Raw genomic sequence first — 23,711 nt, 5'->3', positions numbered from 1 at the left:
TAAAAAAAAAAAAACAAAGACTGGCATGTTCCAACAATAGGTTTAAAAACACGAGTTTCAGTATCCCATGAATCTGTTTGCAAATATCTTGCAGGAATGTTTAGCCAAAGGGACTGGGTTTTTATCAGAGACAGGGCGTGAAGCCAGAACGTCTGCCAGTGTGACAATCTGATGGTTGGACAATTTTTGTCATCCAAATGTGTGTGAAGTGAATTTGAAATGTACAAATTCAGGCCCTGGCAAGAGTTTGAAGTCATGTAACTGTCACCACTTCCAGTAAAACCTGAGCTGCTCACATTCGGCTGCCAGACACTTTGAATCAGCTGCTGCCAGACAACCAGCTATCTGAGACACCTTTCCATGCAAACACTGGATCACAGATTTCTAAAACAACACGATTATTCCTGAGTCTCTGCAACTTGAAGGTAAGAGACATGGACCATAACATATATTGCATTAGAAATAAAACAGCTCCAGATAACAAGTATGGCAAAAGAAGTTTACACCTTGCAGTAGATTCAGCTCTGATTCAGTGCCTCTGCTGCATGCTGTAATGGTGCCTGTGTGGGGGCAGAGAGTTCGCTTACTTGTTTACACAGGATTCCTTTCAGTTCAAAGCTTGTTTTCTAAAGATGTTTTGCTACTTTTCATGCATTGTAGATATGAGAAGAACTCAGTGAGGAGAAGAAAAAAAGGGAGCTCAGGAAATAAGAGCCGGTAGCTGGTAAGTATCACAGTTTAGCATTATAAGTGTATCAACAAAAGACCTTCATGCTTAAGTAGGTGGAAAAAGGAATTTCAGGAATATGGAATCCTTCACATTTTAGCACAATAATGTGATGACAAAAAGACCTGTGACAAATAACTTTGTGCTCTTCTAATGTGAAGTCACTTGGATTAATAGCCTTTAAAACCTTCCATTTCTCTTACATTTGATAGGGGTACCTTTAGGGGTTGGTTTTAGGTTAAACCATAGAGTGACACTGACTCATTTGAGGTCTCTTAATGCCTGTCTAGGAACTGCTGGGTCTGGAGCACATACTGCTGATGCTTAATGTGCTTTGCATTAGCACTTCATGTCAGGAGAACCTGACACTGGCAGATAAATGGATGTTTTACAGCGCAATGTTCCCTTCTGCTTCTTAACTAATCAGCAATAGCAGGAAAGGCAGTAGAGGGGATTTGACGAGGTTTAATCACAATTCTATTTGAAAACAAATAAGTATAACTTGAAACCTCACTGGCACAGTTTTTACAATAACTTCTAAGCCTCCTAGCCTATGGAAAACAAAACAAGGCAATCCAAAACGAGTAAACTAATGATGATAGAGCAGCTGGTATGTGAAGATTAGAGAACACGTCACAACTTCATAACCATTACTGTTGATACTTTGTTGAAGTGGGAGTTATTCATGGTTTATATATAAGAAAACTGAAGCACAGTGGAGTTGGAATCATTTTTTCAAAGGAGATCCCGAGTGCTAGACTGCATACAATCACACACATATGTGGTGGTCAAATGGCTTACTAAGGTAAAATTGTCACTTTTCCACTTACCATGTCCTCAACCGAGCAAAAAATAGGCTTCACTACAGCTTTCCTTTCCTCTACTGGCTATGTGAGTTGCTGAATGCAGCCTAGAGAGATGGATATCCTAAAAATACATAAAGGGAAAGAATACAAAATGATGCAAGTGTCACCTTCAGGGCACTCTAGCGTCACTGCCAAGCTGGACAGCCTGAGCACTGGCTGAAAGTACCAAGCTATGATTTGTTCAGAAGGCCATGGGTTGGATGGGGCTTTTAGGCCTATTTTAGGGAAGTTCAATGTTAAAATCTAACATTAGAATGAGGTAAAACAGAGTTTGTTGTTACAGAGTTTGAATTTTCTGGCTGTCACTATCCCACTTCATCCTGTACAATGATCTCCCACCCTTTTTTCTTGGTTCAGCAGAGGAAACAAGTACCCTCAACAGCAAGTATAGCTATAATGACAAGTGATTTTGCTTCCAGGGGCACCTTGGAAGCTTTATCTACCATCAAAGATGTACCTATGCCATGCTTAAACCATGACAAATAATGTTACTGAGGTGGTATTGCATAAAAGTCAGGAAATTATGCTCTCATGAAGATTTAATGGGATTCCTGTCTATGTTGTAATTAGGATACAGCATTTTAAATGTTGTAAACAACTCCTTTGCTGTTATTTTGTAGCAGTGTACTTACATGGGCAACTTAAGTGTATTTTCTAACTTTCAAGAATTTAACATTGCTTTAAAATTTTATGCAAAATCTACATTAAAGTATCAACCAACCAACAAAAATGCTTTTTCTGATGTTGTTTAAAGAAAAAGGCAAGAAATAAACTTGATAATGCATAACTTCAACAACCCACAGATATATACATACATATATATATATATATATATATATATATATATAGCATACTTTGACCTCTGGGACTACAGCACAGCAGCATAGACTGTTTTCATGGTGACCTACTAGATGGCTCCTACAGAGCTGTACAACCAAAGCAGTGATGTAGAGATGCATTCATGCACTGAATGAAAAAGGTAGTCATGAGGGAGAAGTGAGTTCAGGTCTTTCACTCTTCTTTTGTTTCCCACAGGCCTAGAGAACTCGGCTATTATGGGAGCCGTGGGACTTACCTTTCCTCAGCAACAGAAGTACTCTTCTAAGTTCATGTACATGGACCAAAAGCTACCTGGAAGGAGCAAAAGCTGACAGGAATTTCATGTAACAGACAAAATACATTTCTGTTGCCCTAAAGTATTCCTCCTTCAAACTCTTTTAAACAAGAGAAACTTCTCAAGGACATTTGCAATAGAATGCTGTGAACAGACTAACTGCTGTTAAAACTACTAGTTTTTTCTCTAGGGTAAGGCTTTCACGGTATTCCTTCTTACAGAGTCTCAAATCTTCTTCATTAGGGGAAAGAAACCCAACCTTACCCAATTGAGTCGGGGAGATTTAATGTAGTAGTGGTATGTATTGGTACGAGTGATGCTTCATGTGTCTTCTTACCAGCCATGAATGATTTCAGAGAGTTCAGAAAGCTGATGTAGTATGAAAATACACAAATGAGTTTTTAGGAGACTGCTCCTGTCCCAGAAATGAACGCATGAATCAGGACTTTTTACAAATAAACTGCAAATTAGAGAGGTGTAAGAGGGAGAGGGGATTTTAGTTTGGTGGACTGAAGAGCCATTTTCTAACTGAAGAGTTATGTGGCTTGCACTGCCTCCAGCTCATTAAAGGGGAAATCAATTTTACAGGGGACAAGCTGACTAGACTAGTAATAATGGCATTAAACTTACAACAAAAGGGGAGATTAAAAAGGGGCAGCAAATAAACACTCATTTAGCACAGTCAAGTTGTCAAGAACAAAATTAATCAAGACACTGAATGACAGAAAGAAAATAAATTCTTTAATTGCCTATTCATGAATGGCAGGAGCTTGTGTGGTAAACAGGAAGAGTAGGAAACACTTGTACTATGAGAATGAATTTGACCTGCTCCATATTACTGGAACTTGAAGGAAGATTTCTGTGATAGTAATGTTAAATTCACTTGCTATAAGCAATTTAGGAAAAACACAGTGGCAAGAGAAGAGGAGAAGAGGCAGTATGTGACAATAACTGATTTCAACCCACTGACAACTATGCAGTAAATGCCTTTGTGTTTACAGATCAATCTCTCTTGTCACAGAGACTGTGACAAGGACAATTATATGCAGGCAGCTACTTACCATGAAACTACCCTATGGAGCAGGATGATTACTCCCTTAAACCCCTACTTAAAAGGTCTACGAAGAAGAAGAAGAAGAGAAAAGACTTTTTGTACTGTATGAGCTTTAAAAAAAGGTTTTTTCACAGGTGGGTATCTGGTTGAAAGATGTAGCTCTACAAGTTTGACATTTCCAGTAATAATACACCTTTGAAATTCTGAAAAATGATTGATAAAAATTTCCTAAATCAAAAAGTTTTGTGTCTCTCCTTAGAGAATTCTGTACAAGATATCCTGACAGCTAAATCAAAATTGATTCCAGGACAAAAGTTAGTTATTCCTTAAACGAAAGTGAGAACTTGATTACATTTGTTGCATGCAAATAGGATGCAACACAACATCCACTACTTTAAAATAGCCACATTTAAACAGAACGAGTATGTGCCTAATAAATAAGAGGAAGAATTTAAAAGGAAAAAAATATGCAAACAATAATAAAGATATTTAAAAGCACTTTAAGATATGATTTAAGAATTGCTATGAAGGCACAATCTATTCTATACCAGTCTAGCTGAAAAGATGAAGACAATGTGAAATTTTAGATATAAACAGGTTGGGCAGGGAGCCAAGAGAGAAAATGGATTAGATCATTTGAATTTAGGATATGAATGGCTACTGAAGACAGAAGAATATAGAAGGAATTCTATGGCTATCTGAGTATAGTATGCTAAAAGGAACATTAATATATCTGGTGTAAAAGCAACTTTACAGTAGTGTTTGTCCAATGTTAAATGGAAAGGATGCAGTTGTCAAAAATAACACAGAGGAGACTGACATGCAGAATAAATATTTCAGCTCTGTGACTGCGAAAAAGCCAGATGTAGTCATATCATTTGAAGACAGAGATGAAATGTTACACTTAAAACAACAAAGGCAGTGTGTTCCAAGTATCAGCTATCTAGGCTGTGTCTTTTATTTAAAAATGCATGTAGGTATGTTAGGAAAAAAAAAAAAAAGAGCCTAATAAACTTTTTTAGGCCATTTATTATTATTTGTAAATATCTTAGTTGGCTGAGATAGACCCTGAGCATTGGATGGAAGTCAAAGTTATGTCCATATTTTGCTTTCAAGTGGACATCCTCTACTTGGATTTCTCCAAGGCTTTTTATACAGTCTCCCACAGCCTCCTCTTCGAAGAAACTTAGGCATGGCAGTCTAAACAACAATTCTGTGTGGTGGGTGGGAACTGGCTGAGCAGCAGCACACAGAGAGTGGTGATAAATAGCTCCTTTCCAAACTGGCAACCTGTCACAAGTGGGGTCTCCTTGGGATCAATACTGCATCTAATGCTGTTTAATATCCTCAAACTGATCTGGATGATGGGATGAGGTGCACCCTGATGAAGTTTGCCAAGTATACCAAACTGAGAGGGAGTTCTCTCCTTTGTAAGGGAGAGCTGTCCCACAGGAAGATCTGGGTAGGGTGGAAGAGTGGGCCAACAAGAGCCTTATGAAGCTCAACAAAGACAAATGTAAGGTCTTGTACATGGGAAAACATAATCCAGGAGTCTCTCACAGACTGGAATCCACCCAGCCACGGAACAGCTCTGTGGAAAGGGGCCTGGGGGTCCTGGTGGACAAGCAGCTGAGTATAGATAAATGATGTGCTGTTGTGGCAAAGCAAGCCAACAGATTGCTGGATTGCATCAACAAGGGCATCCCCAGCAGAGATAAAGAAGTCATTTTTCCACTCTGCTCAGCACTTGTCAGGCCATATCTGGAATACTGTGTTCAGTTCTGGTCTCTGCTATACAAAAAAAAAAAAAAAAAAAGATGTGCATAGGCTGGGGGAGGCCCAGAGAGGGGCTCCAAAGATGGTGAAAGGACAGGGAAGCCTGGCATGCAAGAAAAGAATGAAAGAATTGGGTTTGTTCAGTCTCAGGAATAGAAGGCTAAGACCATCTTCCAGTATTTAAAGGGTGGCTACAGCAAAGATGGAGACGCTCCTTTTACATGGAGTCACATGGAAAAGAAGTGGGTTGATGGATACAAGCTGCTACTGGGTGGATTCCAGCTGGACACAATTGGAACAATTTTCACAATGAGAACAGTCAGCCATTGGAATGTTCTTCCCCAGAAGTGGTGGATTCCCCTAAACTGGACACTTACGATTCAGCTGGACAAGAGTGTCTTTCGGCTTTTGCCAAAGGGTGGCTTTTGCAAAGAGTGGTTGGACCAGATGATCCTTGAGGTCCCTTCCAACCTGGTATTATTCTATGAATTCTATGATAAATGGGGTAGTCTAGGTAAATATATGCCTGTCCATCTGACATCAATCTTGGGAAAAGTAATGGAACATCAGATGGAGAAATTGATTAATAAAAAATAGAGGGTAGCATATTTAATGTCATGCAACATGGTTTATGGACAAAAGAATTTGTCAAATTACTGAGATACCCATTTTTTATGGGTACAGAGGTACGAGATTAAAGCTGCTAGATTTCAAAGAGAATTACACAAAATCAGGATGCCAAACATTAAATTAATTAAAAAACAGCTAAAAGACAAGACTGATAGGCAATTTTAAACTGAGAATATTAGGAGCATGTGCATTTTATTTGATGCTTTTCCAAAATTATGTTCCGGATTCCATGCTGCTAATATATTTTGACAATAACTGAGAAAAAAATTAAAACTCATGAAATGTGCATATGGAAAATTCTGAGAAACTAGTAAAGGGAAATATCATTCAAGCAAAGCCATTCTAAACCTCTGGGTAAACTTGACAAGGAAATTTTTATTGGGCAATGGACAAGGCAGGCTCCACTGAAGGTATATGAGACTATTCCTGAAAGCAGCTTCTGTGCATGAGACTAGGTTTGCAGTCAGGTGACATTGGAATATCTATAGAGCAATGACTAAAAGTGTTTGATTGGTTTGTTGGTTTTTGTATGAAAAGTAAGCTATTGGAGGTAGATTGTACTTCATATATTAAAAAAAGCTGAAATTCCAGTTTACAAACCAGGTACATATAAATCCTCAATCTTCTGCTTCATGTGTAGTCCAGACCTTCTAATATAGCTCTTGGGAGAGGGAGAGCAAGATGGGAACAGAGAAAAATGCCACAGCTACAATTAGATGGTCAATTTTATTCAGATCTTGGCCCATCATCATCCAAACTAGGCAGAAGTTAGAACACACACTGGATTTCCCTTGGATTTTTTTCATATACATGTTCTCCTTATGAAAATTCAGCGAAAATCAGGGAGGAGAAGGATGCAGGGGAGACAGATGGGAAGTGGAGACTGAGTGCTGCACAGGTGTGCAGCAACACAACTTTTACAGCACAGCCAATGAGACAGTGATCAAGACCTTCATCTGTATTGAAGAGAATTTGCCTCAAATTTATTTCGAGTTTCCCTACCTGGATTACTTATTTATTCACTGCATAACTTACTACAAATTGTTAAATCCTGAATTTCCATACCTCTGGTGGTTCTGTGTCCATACTCCTTTGTTGCTATTTAAGTTTGCAATTTGATTGGCTCAAGAAAGAGAGCTGAATAAGGAAGAACTGACCCAGAGAAATGAAATACATAATATTATACTGAATGGTTGATTAACAAAAGGCAAGTTTATCATCTGGGGGTTTGCACATATAAATTCTGGAGGTTCATCATGTCAGAATTCTCCTATCACCAAGCTAACTTGATTCTTCACTGTGGGTGTATTTACATTTTTTTAATTTTCCCAAGAGGTATGTTTTCTTAACAGAATAATGTCACCATGCACAAGAAATGCAGCTGGTTTGTGGACCCACCTCAGTGTTAAACATTATGAATCCTTTTATTATTCCCATTAACCATCCAGTAGTGATGCACTAGATCATACTGAATTACAGAGAACTCAGACAGCTTTTTCTTGTGTGTCTCTCCCAAAAAAAAAAAAAAAAAAAAAAAAAAAAAAAAAAAAAATCTGTGTGTTGCTCTCTTCATATTTCTCACCTGCCTCCTCTTATCTGTGGTTGAAAGCTCTTTATGTCTTCTGATCTCAGAAACAGACAGAGGTACCATCTTGCAAACACATAGGACTGAGAAGGACGTGCTGGGTCTGTGTGTCCAGTTTTCTACTATTGAAAACATGACATTAAATCATGTGCTTATAAAATTTTCACAATTAAAATTAAAATACTTCTGTTTTCTCCATTTTGACCCTATAATTGCTATTGAAAACCTGTTCTTACATGCCATGTGTTAGTTTTCTCTCTATTTTCCAGGCTAAATGTAGTCATGTTTCATTTATATCCGTTTTCCTGCTGATGACATCTCCTGAGTTAAATAATGGTTTTTTATGGACAGTAACGTGTTTTATGGACAGTAACGTGTCCTTCCTTCCCTTTCAGTTCAATAGGGGCAGCAGTCTAAACCAACCTAGCTCTATTCATAACATCCCTTAAAACAAAACTCCCACTAATTCCAATACATTTCTAGGACTTCTGTGTCCCCACACCACATTAATTGCACCTTTCTTTGAGGCAGGTGGCCAGAACTGAACATTGTTTTTCAAACAAGGTCCCTTAAGTGCGGAGCATCACGGCCTTAGATCTCTCTGGTCTCTGTTTCATATCCCAAAACTGACTTACCTTTTTAAACAAATACATCAAACCAACTCAAATTTATACCATTTTGTTAGTATACAAAAATTTTTCTCATCTGCTTCTGATTTATGACAAGCCCCCATGTTATTATTAGTCCCTAAAATCGGTTCATATTCCATTCTATTAAAATTAATCTCATTTCTATTGTTCCTGTTCCCAAGACAGTGCAATTCTTCATTACATAAAATCCCGGTTCCCTGCTGTACTGAAAATGCCTCCCAACTTTGAGTTATTGTTAAATCTTGTTAGGAAACTGTAACTTTATGTGACACCCACTTTTCCACAACAATTAAAGTGTTCTACTTTCTTTACAGCTGGTGTTGCTCTGTGCTGAACTACAGCAGTCGTGCCTTTCTGTAAGAAAAAGCATACCAATCAGAAAATATGCAGGTTCTTAATGACTCATATCTGGGTGAAATTCCAAGTTCCAGTGCATGATCACAAGTTAAGCTTGCACTAGCATGTTACTGTAAATGTAAAACACACAATATTGTCGTTTCAGTTTCAGCACAAAAAATAGGTTTACAATGCTATAAAACTCGAACACTTGATTTTTTTTTATCCTACCAATGCACTGAAGCAAAAAATAACCTTTTCAATATCTTTTATCACTAAAGAATGCTGACTGCTCCAGGGAATTAACCCACCTAATGCATTCAGAATCTTTTCTTGCAAATTCTATTTCAGAAAGTTTGCTTATATTTTAGAAAATGCAAGTAAGGGAAAGATGGAGGAGATGGAGATAATGTTTCCACTTGGTTGCCACATCTAAGTTGCCTCTTTCTTTTCTCATGAGCTCAAATATCTCCCTCTTGAGCATTAATACTCATTATTACATTTGTTGTGAATTTCCAAATGCATGTGACATTTGGTTTGAGTTTGTTCTTTCTGCTGATAAAGAAAGCACATACCCTTGAAGTTAAGGATGAATAAGATTTTAAGTCCTTGTGCTAAAGAACAAAACCTAAACAAAGGGATAGTTGTGGTGCAGCTCGACAGTGTGATACCAGGATCTAATTCTTATTCATCACAAGACAAAACATCTTTCAGTTATTCTTGTCTTTGACTTTACCTCTTGGACTTCCTTATAAAAGATGAAATACATCTTCCTCTTTATACCCCACTATACAATAGGTGTCCTAGTTTAAAAGAGAACAGGCAATGAACCAAGGGAACTGGGAGACTGACAGCAGGGAAGTCCATCCCTCTGAAGGCAAAACACACTGCTTTTTTATTAAAGTGTGTCATGGACATGCTAAAAGGTATTTACAGCCCTCAGTCACAGTGTTTTAAAAACACCTGCTGTGTCAAAATGTTTCTGAAGAGATATGGACTACACTAAGATGTGGAAAATCGATCTACTGCTCCTCTTTCCTTTGTCTATTCCTGTCAATCATGTGTTTCAGAAACCAATTATGCTTATGATAGCAGAATACACTTAGCCTTGCAGTCTTTGTGGGCATATGTTGTAACTGACAGTCAGTGTTGTGGACTTCATATGCACATATTTAAATATCTGAGTGGCTGGTTTTGCCACACCCCAAGATCATCGAAGCTTAACCAAGTAAAAATCCTTCTTTTTGAGAAAATTTTCATTTTCCAGAAAGGACCTATTCAAAGGCTTCATCCCAGGAAACTGTGAGGACACTGTATCACAAAGACTAAATATGTCCCGGGCTCAAACGGTTATACTTGTAATATACCACGGGAAACACTTGAGCTAGCAGCATGGCTTGTGAATCATTATTGTCAAGGTATTGCTAGGAAACCCATGAGACTTAAGTATTTGCTTTCGCCTAAAAGTACCGAGGGACAGTTTTTGAAAGATTATCTATCTTTTAAGATTGTTCTTTTTGTTTTCTTTTTTTTAACTTATTATCTGTTCTAACTTTTTGTATACCTTTTAACTGTTGTTGGACTATCCTCAGCATGGAGCAGCTGACCACATCTAGTGGCAAGAGGACAGATTACACACCAGGTCAAAGGGAGTACAAAAAAATTTTTTTTATAAATTCAGACAGTTTTGTCTGTTCAGGTGGCAGGGCTTTCTTGGCTGACTGATGAACTATGAAGAGGACACTGCATGGTTGATATACAGCTGCCAAGTTATCCACACATGTTCAATAGTTACACAAAAAACTACAAATTTTTTTCCACAGGTATGCAGAGCATCAGCTGTGTGAAGTGGGGTACACTGGCCATATTTTGTATAATGCTTCTGTGAATATTGGTTCACTGCCAACTAAGAGGATCACCATGGGAAACAAAGAACAAACCCGTCTGGAATACAGCTACTCATTTTGAAATAGTGCATCTAAAAGATGATTATTCCTTTCTTGCAAGACAACCTCTCCAAAAGCACCTTTTGCCATACAGCATGAACATCAACGTTTTATTTTTCCAATTTTCAAAGACCACAATTGCTTTTTACTGATACAAATGTGAATAGAATATTTTGGTGTGCCTCGACATGCTGTACTAACCCACAAATAAATAAGCAGTCACAACAAATTTTCTCCTGCATCATATCAACATTTGATGTGGCACAAATATAGCAATATGCCTGAGGAAACTGCATGCTTAAAGAGAATATATGTTTCAAATAAAAAGTGTAATCTCGTTTATATTTTAGTGGGAAACAATATATGCACAGGTAAAATAAATAACTAAAAAGCAGGGGTGAACAAATTCAAAGACAGAACAGAAATAGAAATAAAACTATATATTTTTTCACTACCAAAATTTTAATCCATAACATACTTAGCAGTTTTGCTATTCCACTATTTCTTGAATAAACTTGCCATTAGATAGCTTGGACATTATACAGCTGCCTAAATTTAGGTGCCAGGTGCCATCCTGGATTATCCAATTTCACTTTCATCTGCCCTTCTTGAAGAACATGAATCTCCTGTAAATTCTGTGCCACATCTTCCTGCTCCAGGCTGACATCTCAGATACTCTTGCATGTACACAGTAACCCTAAGTATCCACATTAGCCAACAAAATCCCATTCTGCACCTCTGTCCCACAACTGGACATCTAAATTTAGGGACCCACAAACTTAACATGAATTGTACCTGTTTTGAACCATTGGGGATGTAGTAGGATACCAGAGACATGGTACTGATTGACATAACATGGGGCTTGAGGGAGATCTGTGCCCTCCTGGAGCAACAACACTTAAATAGTACTCAACACCTATTTGTTGACAATCAGATCAGACCCATTAATTTCTCCAGGCTTTTCCAATGTATCCAAGTGGTTTTCTTCAGGACTGTAATTTGCATTTATTTACAAACAACAACAAATATGTAAAGCTTATAATAGTACAGAAATAAGATCATATTAGTTCAGCAACAGCCTGGCCCTTTCTAACTTATTTGCAGAGGATTTAGCTGATTTTGTCATTTTCTGGTGTGCACAGACCATACAAACAAAGAGTTTAAAGTTCAAATGCAGAAATTTGGCCACAGCTACAAACAACAAATTGAGTAGTCTTAGCAATGAAATGTTAATTGGTGTCTGAGAGATTCAGTTCACAATAAAAGAGCATACAGTGCTTAATCCTTGCCAATTTAGAAATTTTTAGCATATATGATTATCAAAAGAATGAGTGTATGGGGCATTTTCATATGTAATATGTAATCAGTCACCAACAGCCTCGTCTGCAGGGAGGGATCTGTGAACACAGAGCTGCCATACCTAGTTGTTGTTATGGGTTTCTCTTACTCTGAGGCAGAGACCCAACAGCTGTATTTGGTAAAAACATAATCCTTCTTCTTCAGCTTCAGTTCTCTATATCATTTATTAATTTTTCAAATGCCCTGCCTAGAAATGTTTGCCATTACACACCACTATGAGCAGTAGCCTGGTAAGAATGGTCCACTTGCAACTTATACTTGATCTTCCATACTGATTCAATATAAAAATCGAAACACTGAGATTAAAATGCCAAACTTAAAGACTTTATCCTGTGAGCTGAAGTTACTTAAAGGAAAAAAATGGGTGGCTAGACCAGTTTCTCAACCTTTGTAGGGAGAAGGAGGCAGGATGCAAGGAAGGGGAAGCACATGCAGCCCCTGCCTTTTATGAACTCTGCCTTAAGCCAGATTCAAGTTCCACAGAAAACACTTGACACGGAGGGGAGAAAGTAGCAACTCTTTTAAATAAGTTAGAAAATGGAAATGAGAAGTAAAAATACTGTGACAGTCCTGCTGTTGTTCATCTGAGACCTTATACCACACCTGCCCTCCTGAAACACCTAATCCAAGTAATCTAAAGCTTAAAAGGTCCCTATGCCCAGAAGAGTTCCCACAGGCATCTTGGACATAGTTTTTGTGTGTGTACATATCTGTACATTTGTTTGTCCACAATAAGGGAAGACACATCTCAGACTTGACACCTGGAGACAGTGGTGTTTGCAATCTGACACTGCACACCCAGATCAGCAGCCCTGGACATGGAGCCCCTTCATAGCTGGGGCTGGACCCCTGGGGGAAGGTAATATGCTACAGAACTGAGCAATCTTGTGGGTTTAATGTGTGCTCCTACACATGTGACTGAGGTTCATCACTCCCCACTGACACCGTGTTGTCTCTGCAGAACAATTACAGCCCAATACCAAGTGCAGGACTAACCTACAGACAACCAGCAGAAAACCCTGAGCGTCAGGTTCCATCCATCACCCTGTGTTCACTGCATTCACAAAGCTGAGCCTGCTCTAAACAGGGCTGCATTGCAGAGAGTGAAGCAGTCTCTTGCCACGAAGAAGCTTGAAAACTTGTGAAATGAGCTGATTGTGTGACTGTTTCAGCCCAAACACCCTGACCACCCCTCTGCATAATAACTATGCTGGGAACCATTTTCTATCATAAATGCTTAAGTTGATACATTGCTGTCATCTGAGGGTAAAAGCAAATAATTTTATTGCATTATGAATGACTTTTCATTTTGCTAGCATGAGGGCAAGATTTGGGGTTGGCCATATGAAAAATGATTTAAATCTGATGGATAAAAAGATGTTTTCAGATAATTGGCAATTAAATTATTCCTAATGTTGACACGTTGCCATCAAATTTCCAGATTAAGAGGAGTACTTTTTCCTACTCAACCAATACTAACCACTCTGGCAGCTTCTGTTTGGGAACAGTTAATACAAAAGGATGTGCTCTTCTGCCCTTCACACATGAAAAAAAAATTAGTAAAAAAACCCTTAATGCCCCAGTTGACCATGATTACGAGGTGTGCATAAATATGCTTCCCCTTGCGACATCTGTACTGCTCACCACACTGGTTTTCAAGTGCATGCAACATGGTGCTAAGGGGCAGGAAAGCTGGTGAACTGTTACTCCATACCTGTTCACTACCAGTGAAAACACACAGTATCTCAAACTTACATTTTGTGGCCTATATTTTGTGAGTAAATCAGAAAACAGTGAAACCCAAAGATGCTTACATTTCCTGCATAACAGCTCATTAAGATTCTTTTCCACCTCAGTGGCAGAGCTGTGACACTTGCACCAGAGCTCTATCAGATCCTCCAGACTGATATAATTTCAATCAGAATGTGAATTTCATGACTGCAGAAGGTCGTCAAGTCAAATACTGTGTCTGATTTTTAAAAGGGTTGGATAATTTTATGACCATTAATAACACTTGCAGTTCTGCATGTTAAGACAAGGTAATCAAATGTCACGCTTTGAAGTGTAGGCTGATTGCTACATAGGTCAGGAAGAATATTTTCGCCAATGTACACCATTGCATAAAATAAACTCGCAAATAAAGTTCAACAAGTGAAAATCTTAATATCAAAAGCTTTAGCTTCTCTATTAAGTCTTGGTTATATTTGGGTACTACATAAAACAAAGGAGGTGTGAAGGACCAAGCAGCTTCAAAAAAGCATTCAAGCAAATGCGATATCTAAAAAGAATCAGATGTGAATCTACTTCACAGTGTTTTCAGGTGTCATGCAAGTTCCAAAGATTAGATTTCTATCCCTCTTTGGAAATGTTTCTTAGCATAGAATCACAGAAAATTAAGTTTGAATGAGATTTCGGGAGGTCACTGAGTACATCTCTGTTATCCAAGGTTGGATCAATTAAGTTTGTACCAAACAGATATTTATCTAATCTCTCTTTAGACTTCCAGCAATGGGCATTCTACAGACTTTTTTTTTTTACCCAGAATTAGAATTTCTATGTTATTCTCAATTCATAACTTGAATCAGGCAAATTATAAATACAACATATATGTAATTCAATATAAGCACAGAATGCTGTTAAAACTATATTTTGTCAATTTTTTAAATTTAGCTGCTAAGTTTTTACTCTTTCTGAAAATACCAAGGGCGTTATCACACCTGAGCACACACTACCTGAAACTAGTACTTTGTGGCTAAAGGAGTGCATTCTCAGAAGCTCAATTTGCTAAAGTACATCTGCAGATATTATCATAATATCAGTAATTTATTTTATTTATACAGTCTCCACAGTCTGTCCATTTCTCGACATTTTCAAAGTCACCTCCCCAAATCTACAGACTTTCTTTGAAATCTACTAATCTGCCCCAAAAAGGCATTTTGTTGTGATGCATCACACAGGAATCATAAAAATACCTTTTTTTCTTCAGTTAATAAAAATAACATATAAAAGATTCAGCATTAAACTAACTGGTATGGAAATTAGATTTCCACATCAAGGAATTCAGAGAGCTTTTTCAAAGAAGCACGAGGGAGACACGTTCTGCGCACAATGATGAAAGCTTTCACAGTTTAATCTGCCAACAAGTTTAAAAGACCTTCAGAAACGAAGGCAGGTAGAAAGGGTTAAGTTTAGTTCTTGACCAAAGAGTTATGTCTACCTTTCTAAGAGTTCTGCATCTGACAGTGACTTAGACTCTGACAGGTTGTCTATCCAAATATATGACTTGTTGATATACGCTATTTTTTACCTTTTACGTTTAGTCCACAGATTCATGAAGGTCACTTTAACCACGGCAATAAAAATTAATATCATTATCATTATAATTTCAAAAGTAGTTTAGGAAATTAGTTTCTTTATTTCCAACTGGTTTTCCCCTAAATTTGTCAGAAAGGAAATTTAATTTTTGAGAAATTAAAACTTGTTGGTGTATTACCGTAAGGGTTTTAAATTAGATGTCACACATATGTTTTCTTTTTACAAACAGAAGAAATTTTTCTTTTAAAGCATTAATTTTGTTTAGATATTATTGTAGAGGTAGATGAACTGAATGACAAAATGGATAAAACTGTTGGCCAGATTTTTTAATTATTATTGTTATATATTTTCTTATTTATTTATTTGGTCTCTTTAGAACATCAAAAATGGGAAAATAAGTTTCAGAATTTTTTTTTAAAGAATTTAAAACTTACAACAATATATTTATGAAACTATAGAATACAGACTGTTATTTTAAGATGAGTAACAGACAGACAAGCCACTCAAGCATCAATAATTCTAATGTGCGGTGACTGTACACTCCAATTCTTTGGTTTACCTGGTTCTGCTCTTTATAATGAATCTCTTATCCGCAGTTTATGCAAGAGGCATAGGGTGGGGGCTGTTACCTGCCTGACAAAAGCCTGAAAGTCTTCAGTCAATACTGGAGGGCCTCTCAAAACAGCATAACAGCACAACATGGGGAGCTCAGAATCGTGTGGTCCTACAACTAGCAGAAGCAGTCACAGCGAAATTAAGGCAGGGGTTTGAGCTTGGGTCTAGGAATATGGCAGCAAGCTCACATGAGTTTTGATTCCAGGGCACCCAGCTTCTGCCCACTTGATACAGCAGAAAATTATCTCTGCTGCCTACTCTTTTTAACAAGATAATCAGCAGATTTTGAATGCACAGAACCAGGTTCTTCATTGTTCTTTGAGAACAAGAGACAGGCAAACAGTTTATGCTCAGTCATTTCAAAGTTTAAAGAATGCTCTTTTATGTTTTCTTCTGAATTGATGTTAATTTAAATATAAACACTGAAACCTGCCTGGAAAGTATCTTAATCCTTAGCATTTGGTTGCCTTTATTTTATCCCTTTGTAGGTCTAGACATGTTTATTTGTGAATTATTTCATTTGAAAGTATCTGTGAAGCTCAGCATATATATAATGGAACATATAAAATGTGAAATGTTCCTGGCTATCAAGCTGAGCACATTATAAAATACTTTTTGTATATGGGTGTTTCAGTTAGCTGGGCTACTAGAAGATCAGACAGCCAAATTAGAGCAACTGGTTGATTTTCTTGTGAAGATTGATGGGAATTAATAGAGGACATGCAGTTAGACGCAAAGGGAGTCACAACATCAAGAAAGGTGCACAGGCTGTGAATTCACAGCAAAAAGTTTATTTCTAAGGCGTGGCATAAAAAAAAGGGAAGTCAAAAGAAAAGGAACTAAGTAAAAGTCTGCAAAAGAAGCAAAGGTAAGGTGAGTACTTAGAACTGAGTGAGTGGATTAATAGTCTTGGAGAACTGAGTCACTCAATATCAGAAAACCTGAGAAAGGCTGAGGAGAGGAGGGAGATTGTGACTTAACATGCGAGGAAGCTGTTGAACATAAAAATAGAGATGTATTCATACTAAAAGGATCAATGAAGCACTTTATAGATAGCCATTTCTGCCAGATAAGCTGAGATAAAGGAGAAGTATCAGTCTACAAAAGCTGAAAATATGACTAAAACTTTTGTAAAAGGTTAGAAAATTAGGAATTATCCGATATGTCTATTCTGCATGTTCTGCTGGTGATATAAGGTAAAAAGGTACCACAACCAAAAGAGACTAGGTGTTACCTAGAAACAGAAATATTACTGCAGCTTTCACTTGACAGCGTGTGGCCAAACACCTTATCATTTGCAGCTGTGATTAGGGCACTGAAATGTCTTGGTGGCTGCACTCCAGACGTCACTTCTCATTCATTGTAATTGCCAGGATGCAGAGAGGGATTTAGATGAGCACGCAAATGAAAGGAGTAAGACAAGGACCCCAAAGACGATACTTTGGGATCATGACATCAAGCTGATTCTGTGAGCCTGCAGAGTCCATGGATGGGATCCATCCCACATAATCAAGTGTTGTTGATGTCAGGTTTCCAGAGGATGAATCTTCCCCATTTTGCTAAGAGGATGTGGTCGCTATCTCTATGGAAGTGGGTATCTCCCTGCACTGACAAGAAAGGGAGCTTCGGGTGCTTGGATCACCCTTTTGTGTCTAAATTTTAGATTTCCAAGTTAAATCAGATGAGTTCCATGCAGGCCTTTGGCACAAGTGTACAGCTTGGTAAAGACACTCAAATCAAGCCAGAATTATTCAGGTTCTGTAGTGGCTGAAAGGCTGTGTTTTATCTCCTGTCAGAACTCACAGCATGCATTAAGCCAAACACTTGCTGGTAGGGATGGTAAGTACAAAGCAGGTGGTTAAAAACATATGAAAAAAGTAAAAGTCTACCTAAGGTTGGAGGACAGATATTACATTCAGGATAATAAAAGTACCTGATAAAAAGTTAAAATATTCTTGCAGTGAAAATACCATGCAGTGCATAGGAAAATTAAGTTACATAGTGATTATAGGTAGCATGAAACAAAAACCTGCAATTTTATCTGACAATTAAGGCAGTTAAGTGTAATTTATAGCCAAATAGGAAGTCAAATGATTTTCAGCAGAGAACCTTTAGTGAGGTTAGAAAAAGTAGATCATGGAAACCTTTTAAAGATAAGAGACACCTCCTGAACATGGCAGAAACATTGATCATGAGGCATTTTAATTACACTGATATTGATTAGGATAACAGGAATGCAATTATAAAGAAGAACACATTCTTAATTGTTACATATTCTTAGTGCAGATGTTTTGTTTCAAGTAATTCCTTGAGCAGGTTTTATAGTCCAAGGCTATTTCATGTCTAATACTAAGAAATCAGCTAAATATAAGAAATCACATTTAAGACATAGAGTCTCCTGGATCTACTTATCAGCTTATCATTGAGTTTGAAATACTCATGAGAGAATGCTGTGTACTAGAAGTGTTTTGACTTTGAGAAAGAGGACGGTTAAAGAAAGCTGGATGCTCTGAGGAATGTTGATTGGAATTCTATAATGTATGAGAAATCTCCTAAAGAAGGGGAGGAAATATAATATTTAAGAAACAACTGATGAGAAGGTAATTGAAATTCATCTCAAGCAAATAGCTGTTCTGCTGAATACAGAGTAGAATGTCAAGCAAATTAAATGAAAATATAACAGAATAATAAGTCTAACTCAAAACTGAAAATTGGGGTATGTTTCTTCTCAAACCTTCCAGTTCAATTACACACCTAAAAGTGACTGCATTTTTCTACCATTAAGAGAGAAAGACTAAGATAAACAGAACTAGGATATAAGAACACATTGCCAACAACTAAAAGCCAATTAAATCAATCACACCTCTTGCACATCATTTAATTGAGAAAATGTCATCAGTGAATTGTCTAATATTCCAATCTTGTTTATGCTACTGTTAAAATTCTTGATCTTCAATAAAAGCAAATCAAGCAAACAATTCAGCCATGAAATGGCTGAAGCTTTACAATTTATATTTGTTCTTTCCTCTTCTCAGACTGTGCAGCAGTTCACAGTAGGTGACCTCCCTACTCTCTAGGTCAGAGACAAAAAATCCTTGGCTGAATAGAACAAGAATTTCTGTGCTTGAGCATATCCTGGAGAACAGCATCCAACAGATATTCTGTATGGACATTTTCTCTTCAAGTTTAGAAACCTGAGAAAGGTTCATCTGCATCCTGTATTCTAATACTTTGAAGACCTGGCCAAATGCTGGTTCAAGGTCAACCTTAGCATCCTTGTCTTAATTCATCTGACATGTCCTAGGTCAGAAAAGTTATATTCAACCATGACATCCAGAAACGATTCATTGTGCTTTTGCTTGAGCAAAATCACTGACATCCTGCAGACCAGATTTACTAGGAAGTCATAAGAGATTAAGTCTTTTCAACTTAAAAAAGATGGGCTGTTTTGTCAGAGAGCAGTGGTCTCCAGCATGCTAATGCTTTCTTGCTTTTGCAGAAGCAGGAAATGCTGTTCCCAGGACAAAGCCCAAGTACATGTATTATACACAAATGCTTACTTTGAATAAAATGATTGCTGTGTTTTTACCCACCAGTATTAGTAGGACTCCTCATCTGAAAGACATCACAGATCCCATAAAATCTGGGGTCTCTCCGGAGTCATGTAAGCTCCAGCTCTGGCTGTAATTGCACTTTATGCTACAAAGCCCTTACATCTGAAAAGCCTGCAGCTGTTTAATTCAACCAATATGGATCATTCTAGGAAAAAAATGCTAAGGAATAGAATAGATGAGGACAGTTTTCTTCTTACAGCAACTATAACTACTGAGATTTCAATTATATGAGCCCTTGCTTCATAATTAAAACATAATCCCAGTCAGTTGGTATACATACATCTTGGTCAGCTCACAGCTGGGTGTGGATGTCTGTGGAAATGAAATCTCTGCCAGTAAAAAGGAATCTGTAAAATTTAAGATCTGTAATACTGTCAGATCAAATGTGAGACTGAGGTCTTTAAGAGAGGTAACATGAGCTGGACACACCTTTACCTTCCCACTGTCTTCACTGTGAAGTGGCAGAGGACTGGTCAGCTGTATGGCATTATTTGGTCCTGATGGCTTCTCCTGTAGCAAATCAGATGCAAAAGGTTAACCCATAAAGTTAACTTCATTATTTTGGTAGCTTTCTTTACAGATGATCCTGTTCAGAATAGTAACCTTCCCACAATGTGGAAGCATGGGGGCTTTTCTTACTATTATACTGTACAACTATTATTTCAGTGCTTTCTCTATGATTTCCAACATTTTTCTATCATATTTACTTTTTCACAACATCTCATTCATAGCTCTGAGGCACCCTTATAGTATTAAATCAAATAAGATACCATTTCCAGGTGGTAAATTTACACCTGATAGTGTTTACATGCATGACCTTGCATGAGATGCATTAGATTTCATCCCACTTTGTAATTCCATCCTCTAAGACAACTAGCTCTTCCTGTGTTAATAGATCAGACTTTTGAATTACGGTGCCTCCCAGCTTGCATCTTCACATTCCTCCCCACAATGTTCAAGTGAAAAATTAACATTTACATCAGTTCTTAAATCCCTTTGAGGATCTCTATTGAAAATTTCCTTTTAAACCAGGAGTCTCACTTCCTAACATAATCCCTTGTTGTTTAACTTTTGGCCAATTTGTTAATTTTCACATAATTACAGCTGTCTTCTCCATATGATTTAATAGTTTCCCATGTGGCATATCTGTTTCTTTTAGAAGATCAAAGAGATTCTTTTGGTTTTTTACCCCCACTGGGAACATACACTATCTTATCAAAAAGTGTTTTAAGTTTGCTTGGCATTCTCATTTTCTCAATTTTAATATCCTTCACAACTTGTTTTGGCATATTGTGGAGAAGAGTACCTTTACTCTCTAAATAGACTCATTACCTGAATCCTTATTATCTAATTTTATGTGCTAGTTTTCACAGTTAATCTGTTACTTAGACTGCCCAATTGATTACAGTAATTTACTTGAATTAAATGTTGCTATTCCTATTTCCATACCTCATTTTCACAGGCCATCCTGGGTTGACCCTAGAGATTTATCATGTGTTAGTAGTCAGACAAAGTAGGTCACAGGTTGTTTTAATGTTAGCTAGATGGTGTGCACCCAGTACAAATATTGCCTTTCTTGCCCCACACCCTCTTTATTTTAAACAGCTAGTAAATGTTTCTTTTAATTTCCTTCATGACCACAAAATAAACTTGCGTTTTGGCACACCTCACATTTCAGGATTTGTAAGCTGTAGCTTTCTTTACTGATTATATTCTTTTTTCATTCTTTCTTAACTCTTAGCTAATCACCAAAGTCCTGTCAGTAGTGCTATTTTACATGCTTATGTCTGAAAATAATGTCAAAAATCTGTATTAAAAGAATAGATGAAGAGCCATTACAATTTGAATTCATATTGGGACTACTGTTATTTACAAAAAAGCTTTTTCTGAGGTCAGGTGTGCTTTAGTGTAGCTGACTTCACCAAATATTTTCCTGAATTCACAAAGGCTGATTCTTTGGAACAGAAATGGCCCAATTTTGCTTTTCAAATTACTTTGAAATTTCATATCAATTTTTTTATATGAACTGAGACTTCTCTAGGTCCAAATTTATTTTCTATAGCTAAAGGTGTTTATGATTGAAACTCAACTCTATATTATTATATGAATTTTGAATCTGAGCATAGCCATCCATATTTTATTTCTAACAACTTCTCAATATAATTTGTTTTGAAATTCATCCAGGTCACATTTTGATACTTTAGCAGTTTATGTTTTCTCAAATCTTTCCCCTTTCTGGTCTTTGCAGACATCAGAACTCAATATTGCTACATGACTTCCCTCCTTAATTCTGTTTTCTTCCTTTGAAACACGTAATTTAATTTTAGTTGGATAATTGCACTGTATTTCTAACAACAGTTATTTATTATTATCTACCCAGCATGCCAGTAATGCCTGCCTTGGCTTTTTGCCTAAGGCTAAGCTCTTTGCATTGTACTTCAAGCAAGTGCATTGTTTCTTGTTTCCACCTGCACTTTAACTCCTTTGGAAAAAAAAAAAAAATTTGTGAGTAAATACCTTGAATTTGCTAACAGAGAGGTAACATTTGAGGAAATCTTGGAGCCCTCCAGGCACCAGAAATGTTCCCAAGTTCTAATTGGAAAAAGATTAATGTGGAGCTGTGCCATCCTCCTGCAATACCACATCATCTTGGAACACTTTGCTTCTGCGAGTAATTTTCTTCAGAAAAAAAAAAAAATCACATTAAACAGTAGGTGTCCAAACTAATGGCAATATTTCAGTTCAGATTTTGTGTTAGGTTTTGCATCATGTTCCATCACACAGCACACGTAGTAAGATTCATCATATTCCATCAACCAGTTTTGCTAAATGTCAGGCTTTTAATAAAGGGAAAGGGCAAAAAGTTTTAAAGGGTTTGCATTGCCTTGTTAATCAGCACTTGAAAAAGTTTTGAAGAACTCTGGCTCATTAATTTAAGAGTGAGTTTCTGGAAGCTATAATATATCTGAAATCCAAATTTTCTTTTAACAATCAGGGGACTTCAGCTGCTAGATTTCAAATGTTAAAATGTAATACTTATATGTGCTGCAAATCTGGTTTGCCTAGAAAATATATGCAGGCGGCAAAGTAATTTGTCAATAGTGACTAGAAGAAGCTATCACAAGAACAGACTCTGAGAAGTGTCAGTGCTTCCCATAAAACCATCTCTCCACCTGCTCTACAGGACAGACAAAGTTCAGTAGCAGCCATTACCAGCTATTAAAAAGTATGTCCTCATTCGTAAAGAGATGAGCAGGACTGACAGTTCAGCATCACTAGGCAAGTACAGTTATTGCTTGCCAACCATTGCATGACAAACATAAAAAGTCTAAGAAAACTAACAGATGAAAACTTTTACTGTCATTCTTTGAAATTAAAAATAACCTCACCACTTCTTTTTGCTGTAATTCATAATTCTTTGTGAGTTCCCTCACAGCATCTAGCATACAGAATTGAACTCCCCAATGCCTGTACACAGTGGGTAGCATTATTTCAACTGAATATTTCAATTATCCTCTGTGAGGGTGCTTCAGTAACAGCTGCTCAATGGAAGCATGGGTGGCAGAATCAGACCCTCAGCTTATGTGGAGTTCAGCATCCCTTCACTGTTTACTTTGATTAACTACATCACTACACATTTTCGAGAGGAAATGCAATTTTTGCTAGCAGTAACTCAGCAACTTACAGTAAAGGGGTAAAAGCTTTGAGCAGACAATTCTGGATGTTGGAGATAGTGCAAGTGATAAAATGATGTATAAAATGACATGATAACAAACACTGACCATATCTCTGATTTTTCTTTAGTAGCAGACAATATCATCATTCACACAGCTGTGAGCCATTCAAGAAGGTATTATCCTGTGAGTTCTGACATCAAAAAACTTATCGCTTCCAGCCCTACAGTAAAGCAGTTTAGTAGGTAATAAAAATGAGCAGGAAATTTCCAGAGTGGTCTGAGTTGACAGCAGAGACCAAATTTCCACAAAGTGGTACAGTTATATATAATTTATATCTCTCTGCACCATCTAATCCTCCTGAGAAGATTAATTCTGGCAGAAGGCATGCCATGGAAAGACTAAATACTTTGCCTCAGGGTCTGCAGTTTTTATTTCTTCCAGAGGTTC

The 23,711-nt window shown here is 37.3% G+C and overlaps 1 long non-coding RNA gene across 1 annotated transcript; it reads left to right on the top strand.

Moving 5' to 3' along the window:
• The first annotated feature begins 200 nt into the window (after positions 1-200).
• Positions 201-4,728, top strand: LOC109145481. Its single transcript, XR_002046865.3, has 3 exons — positions 201-425; positions 661-724; positions 2,629-4,728. It is a non-coding gene; the product is annotated as an uncharacterized LOC109145481 (long non-coding RNA).
• Positions 4,729-23,711: the final 18,983 nt, after the last annotated feature.

Source organism: Corvus cornix, chromosome 1, assembly GCF_000738735.6.
Source record: "Corvus cornix cornix isolate S_Up_H32 chromosome 1, ASM73873v5, whole genome shotgun sequence".
Taxonomy (NCBI): Eukaryota; Metazoa; Chordata; class Aves; order Passeriformes; family Corvidae; genus Corvus; species Corvus cornix.
This window is presented reverse-complemented; position numbering and strand designations above follow the sequence as displayed.